Source organism: Canis lupus, chromosome 36 (assembly GCF_048164855.1).
Source record: "Canis lupus baileyi chromosome 36, mCanLup2.hap1, whole genome shotgun sequence".
Taxonomy (NCBI): domain Eukaryota; kingdom Metazoa; phylum Chordata; class Mammalia; order Carnivora; family Canidae; genus Canis; species Canis lupus.
In genome coordinates this window covers 7,968,950-7,987,396 of record NC_132873.1, presented here as the reverse complement: position 1 = coordinate 7,987,396, position 18,447 = coordinate 7,968,950, and positions in this window count along the sequence as shown.

The following is an 18,447-nucleotide window of genomic DNA, read 5'->3' as shown; positions in this document are numbered from 1 at the left end:
GATTATTTTGTCTATTATTCACATCTGTCTTATCCCGCTGGTTATAAGTTTCACAAGGGCAAGAGTATTTTTTTGTTCAATATATGCCTAGTGCCTAACATATAGTAGGTACTCTATAAATAGCCACTGTTAATAATATAACACTACTTACAAATAGATTAAAGAAATTGATAATTTCTTAATTGAACTAATCCTTAATTAACAATAAACATAATTAATTGACTGGTTTCCTGATTGATTAATAATTAAATTACTGATAGGATTGTTGTCGAGGATAATAATAATGTTGGTATGTTGTTGGTGGCTAATAAGTATATGGAAAAAGCAGAGTTGTTAACTGAAATAGAGAGGAGGGGAAAGGAGGGCCCACTCTGTGCTGGGCACTGCACAGGCATGAGTGTTTATTAATCTAACACTCCCCGTTCCCCCACAGAGTTTCTAGAACAAGGACCTTTAACTGACAAGTTCTGACCGAACCAGCAGTCCTAAGGCCTGGCCTGGGTGGTAGCCAAAGAAAGAGCTAGAGCATACCTTTTCCCCCAAGACTCCTGGAAATTCCTGCAGGGAAAAGAAAGTACTGTCCTGGGCCTGGACCTCACCTTGTGCTTCCCACCACCACTTCATCCCTGTGATCATTAGGAAAATCTTAAAGGTCTTCAGAAACTAAAAGTAGCTCTTCATCAGGAAACCACTGGGGAGTTACCAACTGCTCACCTAGGACAGTCCAGCAGGCCCAGATGCAGCTCATGAGTCTGTCACCACCTGCTGAATGAGCAGATAAATCAAATGTAGGTCTGGGCTATTAAAACTGCATTAAAAACAATATATATGAGCAAACGAAGCCCACAAGACAGGAACAGGTTGCTGGAAAAGTCATTGGCTCGGAACAAGCAACTGGGTTTGGCCCCTGCATCTCACCAGACCTCAATCAGCCCAATCACTCAACTCCTGCTTGTCTCTTAAGACCTAAAACAGTAGCATCAGCACTTTGTAGTGTCCTGTCTTCTGAAATGGAAGACAGGCTCTCGTGGAAAAAATTCTGGAAGGGCATACACTAAAAGTTAACAGCAGTCACCTCTGGGAGGACAGGTCATAGGAGAACAAAATGGGATGCCTTTAAATTCCTTCAGTTCTGAGGTCAAAGCAAGCATGGATTGCTCTTGTAATTTAAAAAATCAATCACGAGTCTTTTTTTTAAAAAAAAGAGATCTATCCCGGAGGATACAAGTAGGCTTCTCACACAGGCGTGCTATGACTGTATGGAAATTCTCAGTGAAATGCCATCCCGGCTTGGTCCGGTGGGAAGTGTGGAAAAACACGTATGTCATCCACCGGTGGACACCAATGCCACATCATCCCAGGAGCCAGTTTTGCCTCTCAAATGGCACTCCACCCCTGGGATTCTCGGCTGTGCCTTCAACCTCCAGGGACCACATACAAGTGTCCACTCCTCGAAAGGCTCTGCCCTAGAAGGCCATCTGCAGTGTCCTCTGCAAGCCTGCCTGCCCAAGATCAGTGTATCGCAGTCTACCCCAAATGAGTCCTTGTTTGCAGGACATCCAGAGCCTCTCTGAACAAACTGGCCCAAACCCCTGAGCCCTGTTCCAACGGGATACAGCAAAGGGATTTATGAGAAGTCATGTCTGAAGGCAAGAGGAAAATCCTGCATAATGAGAATAGCTTTGTCCAGAGGCTGGCTGCGGTGTAACTAGACGTCCGCCCCGGGGCAAGGCAGGAGGAGCTGGCTCACGCAATCTGGGCTCCAGAGAACCACAGTGAGCCCCATTCACAAAACCACACCCCGCAGCCCAGAGCCTGGAGAGGCTCCGGGGCGTGCTGAGGGCACCTTTTCCAGAATGTGGCAACACAGACGTGTAACCAGAGTCGGCATTGCCCTGTGGTCAGTACCTGACTGGACAGAGGCAAGGCTGGCCTTGCGCAACGACTCGCCGAGGTGGAAGGGAACGCGGGGTGTGTTCAGAGGGAGATTTCCAACCGGGTTTCGCGGAGCCCCAGGGGTCAGAGCAGGCATCCCGGGGGACAAGGGTGAGGCCAAGGTGGGCTCTGAATCCAACCCATTCTGGATTCATCGAGATCGGCTTGCCATTTATCGATTTTATAGCTGGCTTCTTCCCTGCGGCCACCAGACAGCCCTGTGGTCTGACGTCAGCATGAACTCATGTTCAAAGAAACATCTGTCCATTAGAAATATATATATAACCTGAAGCGATTGAAATCTATTCTCAGCCTCTAAAAAAATAAAAATAAATAAAAAAGCCAAAGGGGTGCAGTGCATTCTTAATGCACACTAAGAGATCTTTAAAATCCATTACTCCCATTCACCGCCACTCTCAAGATCCTCTACACAGAAGGCAGCTGCTTCCTGAAATCCTACTCTCCTCCCTACTTTCAAAGCCAGACGAAAAACTTTCCATGACATCCAATGTGGCAGTATGGTTAACTGCCCCCCTCCCTTCTCTGGCTCACTTCTCCACCATGTAGCTCAACTTAGCTTCTGTGGCCTCATTGGTTGGGGTTTGGGCTTTTCCCTCATTGCTCCATATAGGAAAGCCCAGGCCCTGGCACAGCAAGCATGAATCCTTCCTTACAAGGTAGAGAATATGGAGAAAGGCTGCCAGTTCTACTACAGTGTTTTGTTTTATTCCTTGTATTGAGTTCCCACAGAAAAATTCATTTTTAAAAGGATGCCTCTGAGATCCAGTCCATTCCAAGTGGACTCTCTGAGAAAACTCTAACTGGTAATCACTCCACCTCTACACATTCAGTGACAAACGGTCCATTGCTTCACAAAGCAATATGCATAATTTGGGGCCAGTTTTCCTCTGTGAAAGGTCAGATTTTAGCCAGATTTTTGCCAGGGTTTGAGGTCTGCTCCAAGGTCTTTCTGCCTAAAAATATTTCTCTCCGTCAACCACCAGAAATGGCTCAATGTCTGAAGTACCCACATCGACTTCTCAAGGACTGGTTAAATGTAAATACAGTCTCTAGAACACGTAAACCTGAGTTGGCGTAAATGCCAACCTCATTCTTTGAGTTCATTTTACAAATTAGCTAACCAGACAACAGGTGATACCTTGAGATTTGGGGTTAGGAGTGAAGAAGAAAAACAATTCCAAAGTATGGGGTGACTAGGAGGCCAGGCCCAGAGAGAACACACAGCAAAGTGGAGGAGACCTGGAGCAGTGGGAAAGGACAGACCCAGATACACACCCAGTGTTAGAGACCCACTGCCGAGCCCCCAGCTCCAGAGTAACCAGTCGGCAGCACCAGACCCAACCGTCCAAGAAGCCTTGAACTTCCATCATTATTCGATTCTGTGGTTCTAGACATGCTTTTGGTGTGGAGTGCTTCCCAAGCACACGTCCTCAGCATCTGCTCCTGACCCAGCTAACTCACTAATTCTTTCTTCTTCTCTAAATGCCCAACTTTCGGGGTCACCACCTGGTTCCAAATATCACCCCCATCCTGTGATCCCTGCTCTGTCTCCTGTTCCCAATGCCACCTGCTCCAAGCCTGTCCACCTGCTGCCCCCTCACTTGCTGATCCAGCTCAGTCTGTGCCCATGAGCTCCAGTCGCTCCCAAGATTTCCCTCGACTAGCCCTCTTCTTCTGTCTTCCGTCTCTAACTACAAATTATCAGCTACACCTGGTGTTCTGCACCCCTCATGACTCTAGTTAACAGTTTTAGCTACGTGTCCCCTTCCTATCGGATGTCACAAAACCACACTGCTGAATTCCTTCATCCTCAGGACTCTCTAAGCATTGTTGAATGAAGGAAGGAGGGAACAAATGAATGCTTTATGGGATCTGACCAAAGATGTTGAGAAAAACCACTAAACAGAGGCTCCCTTGAATGACAGAAGTTGTTCAACAATATCAACACTAAAGATATCATGAGGTTAATGCCCATGAGGCATCTGTCCTTGGAGCCCTTTCTGACCCCAGTAACCATAGACATGCATTCTTGTTTCCAATCAGCATCTGTTCCCTTTCTTCTGACTTTCCCTGGAGAATTTCAATCAAGGCACAGCAACCAAGAGACAGGCTGACGGTCCAGTTAGGCCACCCATGCCTGTCTCCTCCAAGGATTTGCATCTTGAGTTGAGTGACCAGAGAATGGAAATAACTGGAGCACAGTCCTCCAGAAGGTTGTGCCCTACAGAGACTGGACGATTGTCTAAGAGGCAGCATGGCACCATGTGGGTACTAAAACCAGCTTATCCAGAATTAAACGGGGATTCATCATGTATTATATCGGTGTCTTTGGATAGCTCCAAGTTACTTAGCTCCTTGCTGCCTCAGGTTCCTTTTTGTTGTTGTTGTTTTTTAAAGATTTTATTTATTCATGAGAGACATACAGAGAGCGAGAGAGGCAGAGACACAGGCAGAGGGAGAAGCAGGCTCCCTGCAGGGAGCCCGATGTGGGACTCGATCCCGGGACTCCAGGATCATGCCCTGGGCTGAAGGTGGCGCTAAACTGCTGAGCCACCTGGGCTGCCTTCAGGTTCCTTTTCTGTATAAAAGCAATAAGCAATGCCCATCAGAGTTCTTCTTAGGTTCAAATAAAGAGTCAGACTCACAGGATAGCAAATGGTTCTGCGTTCAGCACCAGGTTCCCCCAAAGCATACCAGACATTCTTCAGCACAGAAGTCCTTACAATATTCCACACAGTAAGATTTAAGTCCAAGATGCCAAGATCTACATCAAGTGGGAACTTCCTTTTTTTTTTTTTTTTTTTTTTTTAAGTGGGAACTTCTCTGGTTAAAAATCTCATGAGTTCCCAGTTCTTCCTCCCCTCTAAGAGCTAGTAGGTCTTGTAACAATTCCACAGGCACAGCCTGCAGGTTCCCACTTGAGGACATGCCCATTGCAAGAGTCAAAGAAGCCCAAAACAGTAGACAGCTCATTAACAGGTGTCTATAGTTGTCCCAGTCTAGGAGCCCTTTACCAAGCAGGGATCATTTTTACCATAAGCAATGTTGCCTACCATTACTGCTGACACATACATACCATCATATCTGGTTTTCCAGAGTAACAGTCAGGCAGTCGATAAAAGGTCGGATTGTCATGCTGCAGGGGACTTGAGTTTTGTTAACCCTTCCACTCAAGGATAGTAATGGTACCCGCCTCAAAGCATTACTGTGAGGGTCAGATTCATTAGGATGTGTCAAGGGCTTGAACAAGGGCTAGCATGAACACAGGAAGCAGTCAGTAAATGCTGGCTATAGTTACTGTATATTTCTGGAGCTGCCTGTGTTTTCCTTCCTTTCCAAAAGTTAATTATGTTGTTTCTTCTTCTCTCAGCTACCAATAATCCTTCTAGTAAATTGAACTTTTGCTTAACTTGAGCAGAGCACCTTTCTACTGCAGCCAATCAACTCCAATTAGCCCAGAGTACTCAGAGAAGAAGGAGCCAGTCTGAGCCAGGTAGCCTACCTGACCCAACTCTCAGGACTCTTGTGAGCACCAGATTTCTAAGTGCCAAAGGAGAGCCCAAAACGTTCAATGCACCCTGCGGGCCCAGAATGATGTGAAACCTGAAGCTGATGTGTCTTCCAATCCAGAGCCTAATGTGACTTTGCCAAGGGTGCAAAAGGAAGAAGCCATGTTACTCTGCTTACCTCACTCTGTGATTTGAGGTCTCTGTGTTTACCAGTGACTTGAGGGAAGAATGTTTTCGGAGCACACGGATCTAAGCAGAGAGTTGTCTCAGAGAGAGTAAGTTGTTAAAGCAGCTCATTAGGGAGTGGGGAGTGAAACCCCAGGTAAACACAGCCAGGATGCTTCCCCTCTGTGACCTTGGGCCAGAGCACAGACCTCAGTCGAGGGAGGGGCAGGAGACAGTAAATCTGTCCCTAAAGGGGTTGCACCACAAGTGGCATATTCATTTCTTTCTCCCCCCGGTTCAGTGAATGAGGGTGATGCTATCAGCGGATCTGCACCCCTCCGTGTCACTGAGGTAACTGTCTGGGGCAGAGGCAGGATGACTCACTTGAAGGCAGTTCTCCTCCTGTCTCCTCTTTCTGGCCATGGCGTCTGGTTTTTTTAATTGATAATTCCTTCCCTTGTCCCAGCTTCCCCAAGTCCCTTTCCGCCAACACCCTGCAGCAGATCTGACTTCCACCTTCTGGCTTCTGACACTCTGAATAAAACAAGCAGAGAGAGACAGACCAAGGCTGCTTTCCTATCCTGGCTCTGGTTGGGTGACCGTGACCCGTATTTCTTGCTAAGGCAGGTTTTCATGCATGCTGTCTGAGTCTAAGGAACATTGCCCAGAAAATGACTTATTTAGGAAAGGTGAGAAGATAGATGGATGTGGAAAAATAGCAAGTGTCTTGATACAGGCTGAGACTCCACTGCCATCTTTGCCTTCAGAAGAAAGTCAACCAGGCCTGGGCCACCCCCTGGGCTCAGACCAGCCTGAGGGATGGACTAGCCTTTCCAGAGAGCCATCACTTTCTTCCCATATCACTGGCACCTGTACTATTTGTCACCTATTTTATCTCAAAATTATTCCCATCTCTTTTTTTAACATAAATCCCCATTTACCCTCTCCAAATTCAAAGTATCCACGCAATCATAAGCTTAATGTGCTATTGTTAATATGTCCTCAACAAACATAGATCTTTTACGGTGCATCAGGCCCCAGCCAGTCCTCACCACAGCCCTGTGAGGTAGAGGCTGCTTCTTCTCCATTTTATACATTAGGCCATTGAGGCTTGGATTGATGAGGAAGGAAGCAAACAGCTTCTTATAGTAGAATTGGGACTGAATATCTAGGCAGGAATGTTCCGGAACTTGAGTTTAACCTGACTTAACCACAATGTTATTCTGCAATTTTAATGCAGAATAAAATAACAACCCACCATTAAATTGTTTCCATTTTAATTGGTATACCACATCAAATCTTCTCGTGCACCACCAGGGGTACATACCACACCTTGAGAAACACCACCTGGGTGGCAAGAACTCTGGGCTTTTCCATACCTACCGCCGGCTGTGTGGCCTTGAACAGATTTTTTTTGACCAGCATAAGCCTCAATTTCTATAGGCAACAATCCCTATTTCCCTCATAGGTGGTTGTAGAAACTAAAGAAAATCATACCATTGAAAGTGCTTTGGGAAATATTATTGTCACAAGTCAACATCATCCCCTTTGATGATGAATAAATGTTTAAAATGAAGGAAACAGTGCCCCTACTTTTTGATCACAAGCAGCTCTTACTGGTTGAAAACTCTTTCGCATAAAGAGTCTATCCTTATGTTCCTTTGTGTTAGAGGTGGTGGCTGCCGCTGCCAATCCAAAATATACTACTTCATGAAGTAAGGTCTGTTTCTATTATTTCACTACCTGACGACTTCCTGTGTGTAACATTCAAATGTGAGTAGCTCAGCCAAAGGCCCATAAAGCCATTTCCCCCACACTTTACACTTAGCCGTGCTAAACATCTGCTTTTCTCGGCCACCTGAGTTGATGAGTTTCACTTTGCTCTGCAGTGAGGTCCAGGTGTCAAGCGAGGACCCAGACATTTTCTTCCCTCCATGCCTCAAGAGGGGTCTGGGTTTATAGCCCCATTTCCCCTCAAAAGAGCTAGTGGAGAGAAAAGCACCGCAGCTGGGCTTTGTTACCCTCAATCAAGAGCCATGGCATTTTTTCAAGATGGCAGATGGGGCCAAAAGTTGCTTTCTCGCATTTTCAGCCAGGTTGGAGCTGTAGCCATCTGGAACTAGGATAGGAATATAAACCCTGGTGAGGGAACTTTGGTTTGGTTTTCTCCTTCTTTGGAAGCTCTGACTCCTTAAAAATTCATTGAGACCTTACCCTGGGAGTAATGCATTTTCTAGATTGAGTCTTTAAGTGTGGGCAAGGATCGAATCTGTTCTTTTTTTGCTCCTCCTCATGATCGATATGACATAGAATAAATAATACTATGCTCATGGTGTGTTTTGATATCCTTGCAAGAGCAGTAATCTGTGATGGATTAGCGGAACCCTGATATCACAATTGCCTTTTGGGGTCTCCTACCTGATTCCAACAACCCCTTTCATATCAATGGATTTCTTTTCAGTCCTGTGTTCATTTTCCTCTTAGAAAACACATCTCAGCATAAGAGAAAATTTAATCTGATACTGATCAATATGAAAAAAAGAGGCAGGATAAATAAATACAGAGGAAATATCTCCTAAATCCCTCCTGGCTTGTTGCTCTGTCTCTACCAGCAAACCAAAGCCTCCTATCATGGAATAAAAGCAACGCTCTTCCTAAATCAATATGGATTGTATTTTGAAGACCAGCACATATGAAAAGAATGATTCAGAACATGAATGGATTTGCCCACAAGAGACCATCCGTGTGACACACCTCCATGCTTTATGGTTGGGTCCTGCCCATAGTTTTCCTAAGCCATGTGCATTGCCTATATGACAAGAAGAAATTGCTTGTTAAAAATGGTCCTGTTTGACTATAAATAACCATATTCATTTAACTGCTTGGGATTTTTCCTTTAATTGTTCCTTTATTGCAGACAAATATTAAAAAGTATAATTTTTAAATGTGCTTATAAATGTTACCTGTCCTTGCCTATATGTTCCAATACCTCTCACTTGCCCCATCACCCACTTTTCACTACCATGCTGTTCCCAGACCATGGACCCAGACATCTTCCTATGCCTCAAATCTTTAGCCTTCAGATTCAGATCCACCATATTTACTAGAGATGACTGTTCCAGGCACTATGTTAGACACTTTCACATACACTAGCCCATTTGATTCCCAGAATTTAAGAAAAGCAGAATGCCCCCACTTCACAAGCAGGAAACCCAGACAGGCAGAGGATCACCAACCTTGTAGGGGTTGATCCAGGGTTTATACCTGAGTCTTCTCCAAATCCCTTACTCTCTGTATTAAATGAACTCCTTCAACTTCTCTTGCCCCTGCTTTGAGCTGTCTCAGTTGGCATCACTAACCACCCAAGAAGTGTCCTCTGTCTTTTCCACCCATGCTTGGGAATCCGCCCTCTCTGGGCTCCCCCCAGACAAGTCTTCCACTGACTCCCTCCTTCTCCTTTCCAGCCACAGCTAAGTTCCTAAGATTCCAACTACACACTTCCTATTGCTCAATTCCTATCTGCTGCTCCTTGAGATTGCCCACCAAAGGGACAGCTTCCATTTGCAGCTGCTCAATTCCTCTATTTTTACCATGTTCTGATTCCAACAAGACTTCAAGCAAGCAAGCATATATTGACCTCTACTCCAAGAAAATATATGTATCCCAAAACATATTTTTCTCCACAAACTTATCAAAGCACCTTACTAAGTATTTTTCCAGGTCTTCTGTTTTCCTTTTAGTTGCTAAACATTTCAAGCTACCTGAAAGTAAGAGCTATGTCCTCTCATTTTCAATAGTGGCCTGAGGACATGCATGCAATCCAATTAGAATCAAATAAGAAATAGAATCCAAACCATTCCACCAAATAGAATCAACTAATTCTCCAAATATTGAAGTCTCATGACTTCAGGGAACAGGAGAAGTAAGTAAGAAGAGCCACATTATCTAGGAAACAATAATTTCTTTCTTTTTTTTTTTTTTGGAAGTTAACTAATATTACACAGAAGCCCCACTTCCCTTAGATGGAGGAGAGATCAAAAGAAGACATTGTTAGCTCTATCAAACACCTGGGCTACGTTAGTAAGAGCAGAAGGGAAAAAACACTCCGATGCACTGCTGGTATGAGTGTAAATGGATCACACTTTTTTGGAGGAAGATTTGTGAGTATATATCAAAATAAAAAGTGCAACTGACCCAGCAATTCCACTCTTTTAGAATTAATCCCACAAATTTACTCATATCTATGTGCAAAGAAATGTATGTTGTAATATTCCTTGCAGTGTTTTAAAAATGAGGTGGCTCAAATATCATATGAAATCATCTCCAAGATATGTAAAAAAGCAGAATGCAGAACAATATGTACAATGTGCTAATATTTATGGACATGGGGTAAACACACACACACATACATTTGCATTTGAGAAGACGATAGACCCATAAACATACACATAAACCACATAAACCTTTGGATTTGAAAAGACTGTCTCTGGCAGCTTATACCAGGAAATTCTCTTAGCTGTTGTCTTTAGGGAGAAGAATGAAGGACTGAGGGCCTGGGGTAGGAAGGAAACATTTTCCCTCTACATTTTTAGGTGCTCATTCAAAATCTTGCCTTGTGCAAATATTTTAATTTTTTTAAATTTTTAGATAAAAATAATTTTTTAGCAGCTTGGGTTAACTTGAACATCTTTTTTCTCAGTTATGTGTAAAGAATTGCTGTAATTTAAACTTTTTTTTTTTTTTTTTTTTTTCCCAGCCAAGTGTGAAGAGTTGCTACAACACTTGAGAGGTCTGGGTGGGCCAGCTCTGAATTGAGATATTTCAGCCATTGATCTGCAGTGGAAGGTTTTTCTGTTGTCTCCTGCTGGTTTTCAGAACTTGAAATGAAGTGTTTCTATAAAAAGAAGGCACACTTAGTTCATCCATACCCAAACGTCAGTCCCATTAATTCACATCATACAATGGTCATCAGCTATCCCTGGGAGACTTTCTGAGAGACAGTCTCAATACTCCATGAAATATTTTTCTGTGCTACAGGTTCTAGAATATATGTATGTATGGAGTGTAAGTAGTACCATTCCCCAGCCACAGCCAGTCTGCTCCCGCACCAGGGTAGGAGGCATCTGAATGTCAGTATCACCAACTCAGCTACCCCTCAAGCTCTCTATTCTCAACACTCATTTGTGACTTTATGGCACCATAACAAATCTGGATCTTCCATTTCAGGCTCGGAATACCTTTGTGATCTCAGGAGCCCCCTAACCTGGCATTTTCTCAACTATCAACCTGACATCCCAGGAGAGAGGGGATAATTCTGGAGACCAGGATCCCCCAAGCACACAGAAGATAGCCATTCGCAGACAGGCTGGGACTCCAGGCAGCCCTGGTCCTCATAAGAGCTGTCACCAGAGAAGGTGAAATCACAGCAGCCACTGTTGTCAAGTGGAAATAAACTTTTAATAATAAGAATAACAGCAGAGGATTGGTACTTTGGCTCTTCCGGAACAGCCATCCAGGGACATTCCGGCCTTAAAATTCTATCAATTCAAGCAAAAGTGGATGTTTCTACCCCATCGGGGAGCACTTGAGCTCTTAATCTCTTTCACTGGCAGCAGACGACCTGAGAACCAATGACAGCTGAGGACCTGGCCATTGCCATGTCACCTGCGAAGGAGCGACCGCAGGACAACTGGGGCCCTTCTCTGTGTGTCTGTTTTTCTCACTATCCTCTCTTTCCAACTTTTCTGGCAGTGTGGTAAGTCCGTATGCATATGGACTCAGAAACCATCACTCCCATTTTCTCTGGGCCCCTCACAACCTCAGAATGCTAAGGTGCTTTCAATAACCCAGTCTCCTTTCTCAGCTTCCACTTCTGGCATGATCAGGAAAAGGAGGCCATATCTCCTCTACACTCCCCCAACCTCATGCATCCATCAAGACTCACCTAGAGAAGTACCTCCAGGCACACGATGTGCATTTGTATCTCTACACATCTAATATACTGACCATTCCTGAAGCCTCATGCGGTTTGAAAGAGAACATAACGCAGGTAAAACTTGAATTAATTTTTCACTGATTTTTCCACCCAATAGGGACTTATTAATCACTCTATGTGTCAAACTCCCTCTTCCTTTTTCCCCTGATTCAGTCGTCACTCTCCTAGTAACTTGGGAGATCTAAACCAGACATTTGTATCCACCAGGGGCCCTGATTGGATTATTTATTTAATTCAGCTGAGAACTGGGGATGTTACATTCTGTTAATTCACAGACGACCTATTTTAAATGAATGGTTCGGAGCCAACTTCTCTTTGAGACGTCGGAAGTGACATAAATACAGTGCAGGAAGAAGTCAGTTCTCCATTCTGGCTTAACTTTGTTGTTGTTCCAACTCTTCACATAAGAAAAAAAAAATCCTCAAATGCTCACAAGCTTCCAGACGTATTTTAGTCTGTATGTTTAGTCGGAAAGAGCAAGTCTACAGCTTCATTTTCATATTTAAATTAACAATGAGAGGAAGATTCTAAACCAATCCAAGAACCCCCGCTATTCTGAATTAAAGCTAAAATTATGAAAATGAGTTAAAACCACATATGGCATCTGGCTTTTAAACTCTCTCTAATGCACGGATGTAATTTAGCCACACTTGGTGTTAAAAGAGTTTTAATGGTTTTAAAAGAAGTTCTGTGTCTTCTTCTTGCCTCTTCTTCAGACTAACTGGTTCAAGCTCTTTGGCAGTAAAACGTGGAATGAACTGTTATTATTCATCATGGATTTTCAAAACATCGAGAGCAAGGAGAGACTTAGAAGCTCCCCACCAACGTTTGTTTGCCTATTGAGGAAGAAGGGGGAAAATAAGTGGGATGATAGAGCGTCATAATTCAAAGCAACGGTTTGTGCCAAATTCCTCATAAAAAGGTAAATTTGCAAGGGTCACCTTTCACCCCCAAGCCTGGAGGTTGATATTGTGTATGACTCCCCTTGGGATCCATGACTCCATGATTCAGATAGCAGGCCACCTCAGGCACATTGCTTTTCCCCACCAATATTTATATCTCCTTCTTTTAAAAGCATGGTTTTTTTCCTATTTTTACCACTCAACTTCAGATGGTTTCTTTCTGTCTGAGCAATGAAGTCAACAAAAAACAGTCAGCACTGACTTTTCAGATGTTGCATTTTCCCCCCCATATTTGGATCTTTCTGATGAAAGAAAAACCATTACCGCCCAAGGTTGTTAGCATCCTCCTCACGTAGAGTTCTTTCCACTTTGAAGGTCCCCCTCTGCCCTCCACATACCCAGTCCTTCCTTCCCGCCCTCCAAATCACATGAAGGACTGTTCTAATGACAATCCTTCCCCTTCAACCCACAGAGAGCCAGCCCCACAAGAGCACTCAAAGAATTGTGGAAAGGCAATGCTGGGCTCTTCTGTTCTTGAAGGAGCTCTAAGTTGTAACATCGAGACTTTCATGTGCCCCGGAATGTAGCTCAAGGTAGGGCAGAGGCTAAGTGAGATGAAACTCAGGTTGGTAACACTTGGTCTAAAGCTTGGCTTCTCTGAGGACATGTGCCACCTTACACCCTGTGGTTAAACAACTCTCTTCTCAGCCTGCTCCACTCATCCTAAATGCTCCCCACACATGTTTCATCCTGGCTTGTTGAAGCTGTTTGAAGAGGAAGTCATAGATCAGGTGCTTTTCCTGAAAGTAGAGTCTGTTTCCCGAAGGAAAATATCACTATTAGACAATTAAACATATATACATGTAGGAAAAAGAATTGTAAAAGATTGACAAGGACCAAAAAGATTCCAAGTTGTCCTCAGTGGAAGGGTAGGCATTGTCTAAGTACTATCTTCCATGAGTTATTTGACTCTATGAGACCTCTGTGCCTCTTATTGACTTTGAGCTATTTTACAACTGTAAATTGTACATAACTGACAGTAATGAAAATGATTCGTGTCGACGGACATGCAAATGAATATTGTTCCCTGAAAATCCCATTGATTTCCCACCCCTGCTGTGGAATGAGCCGAGTTTTGCATCAATTTGTAGGTTTATTGCGGCATTATTGCTGGTTCTTTGAATTCTCCTTAGAGCCACTTGTAACTTCTTACTGGCTCACTCATTAATTAATGACTCCAGTAACATCGCTAACACGTTAACTTTGTATCTGAGATTCATGCTTGTATTTTATTGAAAAAGGAATCCAGTGGACAGTACAAAATTGTTCTTTACTTCTCTCATTGAGGAATCCATGGGGTTCCCTTCAGGTGGGCATCAAGAAGCTCCTCTCCAGTCTCCATCTTGTCCTCTTCCCCACCCTCCACCCTTAGAGTCTTCTCTCTTTTTCATCATTTATCCCCATGACAGGCTTTCAGGCAGCCAGTCCCATCCAAAGAGAGGAGAGTTAATATTCTGATTCTTCCATTTCCTCGGTAGATAGCAGCCACAGAGAAAACAAATGTTTCTATTGCTAGTATTGGTGACCCATCGGACCAAAACTCATGTGTATACTCATTTCAATTGTCAAAGATCCCCTCCAAGAAAGAGGATGGGAAGGAAGGGCTTAAAACCCCATTCTACCACTCTATGCTACCTTTCTTTTCCTAATAAAAAGGTATGTTGATAATTTGTCTTTCCATGAGTGAAGAGGGCTTCTATTGATCCACCCTACTCGTTCATCCAGTTTCTATCATGGCTCTCAACTGGTTCTCAACATTAATTAAGCATTTGCTATGTAATAAGTATTGTTCTATTTGCTAGAAATTTATAAACCTCTAAGAGCTCACAGTTTTGAGGAATCACCACCACATAAATTCATAGTTATACTATCACGTAACTACACAATGCTTAATAAACCTGTACATTTTCAGAATAACTATCATGAAGATGTCCAGCCTGTGGCTAATTAACACAACTAAAGACTTGGAAGAGTACTCAGGCCTACAGTCCTTGACTTCTTTGCCGTTAAATTAGACTAAACCCAATCACCTCCATACCAGAACCTACCCAAATACAAAATAATAGAGATCAGATCTATCAGATGGCTAGTTATCAAGCCACTACTCACAATCCAGAAAATGTCAATGCGGAGTTGGGCTTTCAAAATGACAATTCCTAAAAGACGGGATTAATAAAAATATCTCAAAGAGCATTTAAATGACTGGGACACTGCATGGAGACTTGACATTTGCGAGTGGGGGGTGCAGTTCTGCTTGTGGGTGCCTCTCTAAAGTGAGTGGGCAATTTATGTCCCTGACCTCCAAGAGGCTTCCAGAGTTTGCCATGTTTCATGAATGCTCTTTAAAGTACATTCTAGACCTCCCTCCTTTTCCAACTGTTCAGGCTTCACTGGGCTTTTAAACTTTCTATTTCATTACAGTACAAACAACTCTACAAGCCGGCCTCCTGCTTCTTCCCTCAGGCTATGCGGAATTATTCATACTCAAGGTCTAAAGAGGAACATCAGCATGAAGGAAAAACAGACTAAAGAGTGAAAACAAATTAGCAATCCAAACAGCCCTCTCCCTGCCTGTCATGAGAAGGCCTTTGGTGCCTCCTCCCAGAGTCAAGGGGTTTTCTGAGTCAGAGATTAAAGGATACATTTCCAGGGCTCAGAGAACAGACACTCTGTGAAATGTATATCCACCCAAGGCAACCAGGACCAATTACACATGCGCAGAACCATGGTGTGCCCTGAACCCTGCAGGAGCCTCCCAAGCCAGAGGAGCCTGGCCTGCATGTTTGGTATTCTACACCCCTGGGCATAGGCCTGGAAGTGTATTTCATATTTTTCTTCATGCTTGGATGGGGAAAAGAAAGAAAAAAGAAGATAAAGCATTAGGCTATCTTTGGGAGTGTTGTAAAACCTTACCATAAAGCATTTGTGCTTAACCAAGGTGATCTTGCCCCACAAGGAAACGTTTGGCAATGTCTCCAGATATTTTTGACTGTCACAGCTGGGGGGTGGGAGGCGTTACTGGCATCTAGTGGATAGACCACAAATGTTGCTAAACACCCTACCCTGCACCAGGCAGCCCCCACTACAAAGAATGATCTGGTCTAGGTGTCTGTAGTACTAAGGTTGAGAAACACTGTCTTAAGGAGACTATGCATTGAAAACAGAAATTCTTAAAAGCTTTCCTCTTTCCCTCCTCTGTCCCTCTGTCTCTCTCTCTCTCTCTCTCTCTCTCTCTCTCATGCACACACACACACACAGGGCTGGCCTCATGAGTGTAAAACCCACGCAGCTGCATAACGCACCACACTCAGAAGAGTCCCTGGATTTGAGAGTCTCCCCTGTTGTCACCATCTTGAAATCTGAATAATTTTGAACAAGGGATCCAATATTTTCTTTCTGCCCTGGACCCACAAATCGTGCAGCTAGTCCTGCAGGCAAATGCATGCACATGAAAGACTTGGCTTTTGCCTGGAGCAGGACCATATGTTCTCCACTGTACCTTCTTTTTGCCCCAACATTTTCCTTCTATGCAGTGCCTGTTCTGGTTCTGTTTTGAAACCTCTTTCTAGGACTTGGCTGAAGCTGGAAAACATACCTGTATTAGAGATTTCAAAATGCCTGCATATTCATTCCCTCCTTCCCCATCAAACTGTCTAGGATACCCACAGAAGGCAGCCAGCAGCAGGCCGCATCCTGTTATATGTGACATAAAAAGACGTTTTCTAAAAGGACCCTGGGAAGGAGCTGGAGGCACTTAGATGGTGTCCTTTGCTACAAAGACAGAAGGGCTCTGTACCAATCACCTCACAGAAATGACAACAATAACACAGGGGAAGCATCTTAATACCTGAAATCAAAGAAAATCAACTTTCACATCTATCCTCTTTTGCAAGTCTTTTTCCGTGTATATGTTCTCCATTGTTAACAAACCTGTAATATGATTTCAATGTCCTGTTAAAACTGCAGCAAGTTTCCCTCCATCACTTTGCTTGTTTAACGTACTACCCTCGGTCCATCAGTGACCATTTAGTGGGCAATTGTGATGGGAGGTAAGACTATCCACAAAGATCTTGCTCACGTTTCCAAACACATTCCCTAAAATGTCCTGTTTGGGGGAAGATCTGGGATGCTTACATCAGAAAGCCACACGAGAGCTACAACACATTGGACAAGTAGGAGAAACCCTGCCTAAAAGGACCAGGGCCCCTTGTTGGAGACCAACATCGTGTGCCTCTGCTGCCATCTCCTGGCGAACCATCCCACCACACACGTCCACGAGCATCTACCACCTGGGAGTCCCCAGGAGCACTTTAGAACGGCACTTACAAAGTAAATGGGCTTTGAAAAAAATATATTAAAGCACAAATCACAGCCGCTGCCACATTAGTAAACAGTTGAGAACATCAATAATAGTTTCCAAGTATGCAGGCAATTTGACTTAAAACCATACACACAGAGCAGAAACCAACACTGGGGTCTGTAAGCAGACAGCCTTGACAGCAGTGGGGATCTTGGGGGGACCCGGACAAGGACTACAGGAAAGGCCACTGGAGGGAGGGTCAGGGGCTCTCACTGCACCAGCTTGAGTTCTTTAGAGGCTTTTGTTTGCTCCTAAGGAGGAGGAAAGGGGGCCTGCTTTTCCAGGTAAAGTCGAAATGTGGTCAATATCCCTCCTTAGGCATCATCTGAGATATGCTTGCTCCTCCTCTCCCCTTAGTGCATGGTGACGCAGACCAGATTTGCAGTAATAACGATCATGGTAACCACGCAGATTCTACAAAAGCAGGGACTCACTCTCTTCACGACTGTATTCCCACCCGAACAGCAGCTCCTGGGAGGTGCTCAAAAGATACATGCTGACCAAAGTCAGGGCTGTCATTTGCTGATCAGATATTTTATGCCACATCCATTACAGTTCTTATCTCATTTAATCTTTATAGTAAGCTATGAGATATGTGTTATTATTATTATCCATGTATTATTGATGCGGAAAGTGATATTAAGCAGACTTGGTAAAGGCCAGACTGACCAGAGAGGAAATTCGTATTATGTTACATGGAGAGGTGGCTGCATAATAATAATAAAATCACTTACTGAGAAACCACTCTGCACCAGGACAGGCTCAGTATTATTTTATTTACCCTTAACGACAGCCCGGTGAGATCAATATTGCTGACTATTGCCATTTTTACAGATGAGGGCCAGAAGGTTGAAGCAATTTGCTGGGCTTCCAACCCAGGACCGCCTCACTGATGCAGCTCATCCTCCTCATACACCTCACCTCTGGGAACCTGTGTCAGGGTGCCCTTCCCTCCCCGTGGGAAGCCACCCATGAGAATAATAGTGTGAGCCCACTCCAGCATGGAAGGCCCACCAATTGACTACCTGCACGATACTCCCCCCACTGAAAGATTTAGCAGCCTTGGTACAGAAGAGAAAGAGTCCCGATGTGGCCATCTGAGAAATCAGGTGGGTTGGTTGACAGCAGACTACAGTTTCTTATATAGAACGACAAAAGTCACAAGGTCAGCTAGAAGAAGAAATCATGGAATCATGGCAGCAAGTTGGCTCCTCCATTTGGCTGTTCTGTAAAGACTGCACACTTCACGTGTTAAAAAATAAAACCCAACGGGCATGTGGGTGGCTCAGTCCATTGAGCATCCTGCTCTTGACTTACACTCAGGTCATGATCTCAGGGTCCTGGGATTGAGCCCTGCATCAACTCCCTGGTCAGCGGGGAGTCTGCTTGAGGATTCTCTTTCTCCCTCTCCCTCTGCCTCTCCACAACCTCCACCACCACCCTCCAGTCACATGCTCGCTCACACTCTCTAAAATAAACAAATAGGGCAGCCCGGGTGGC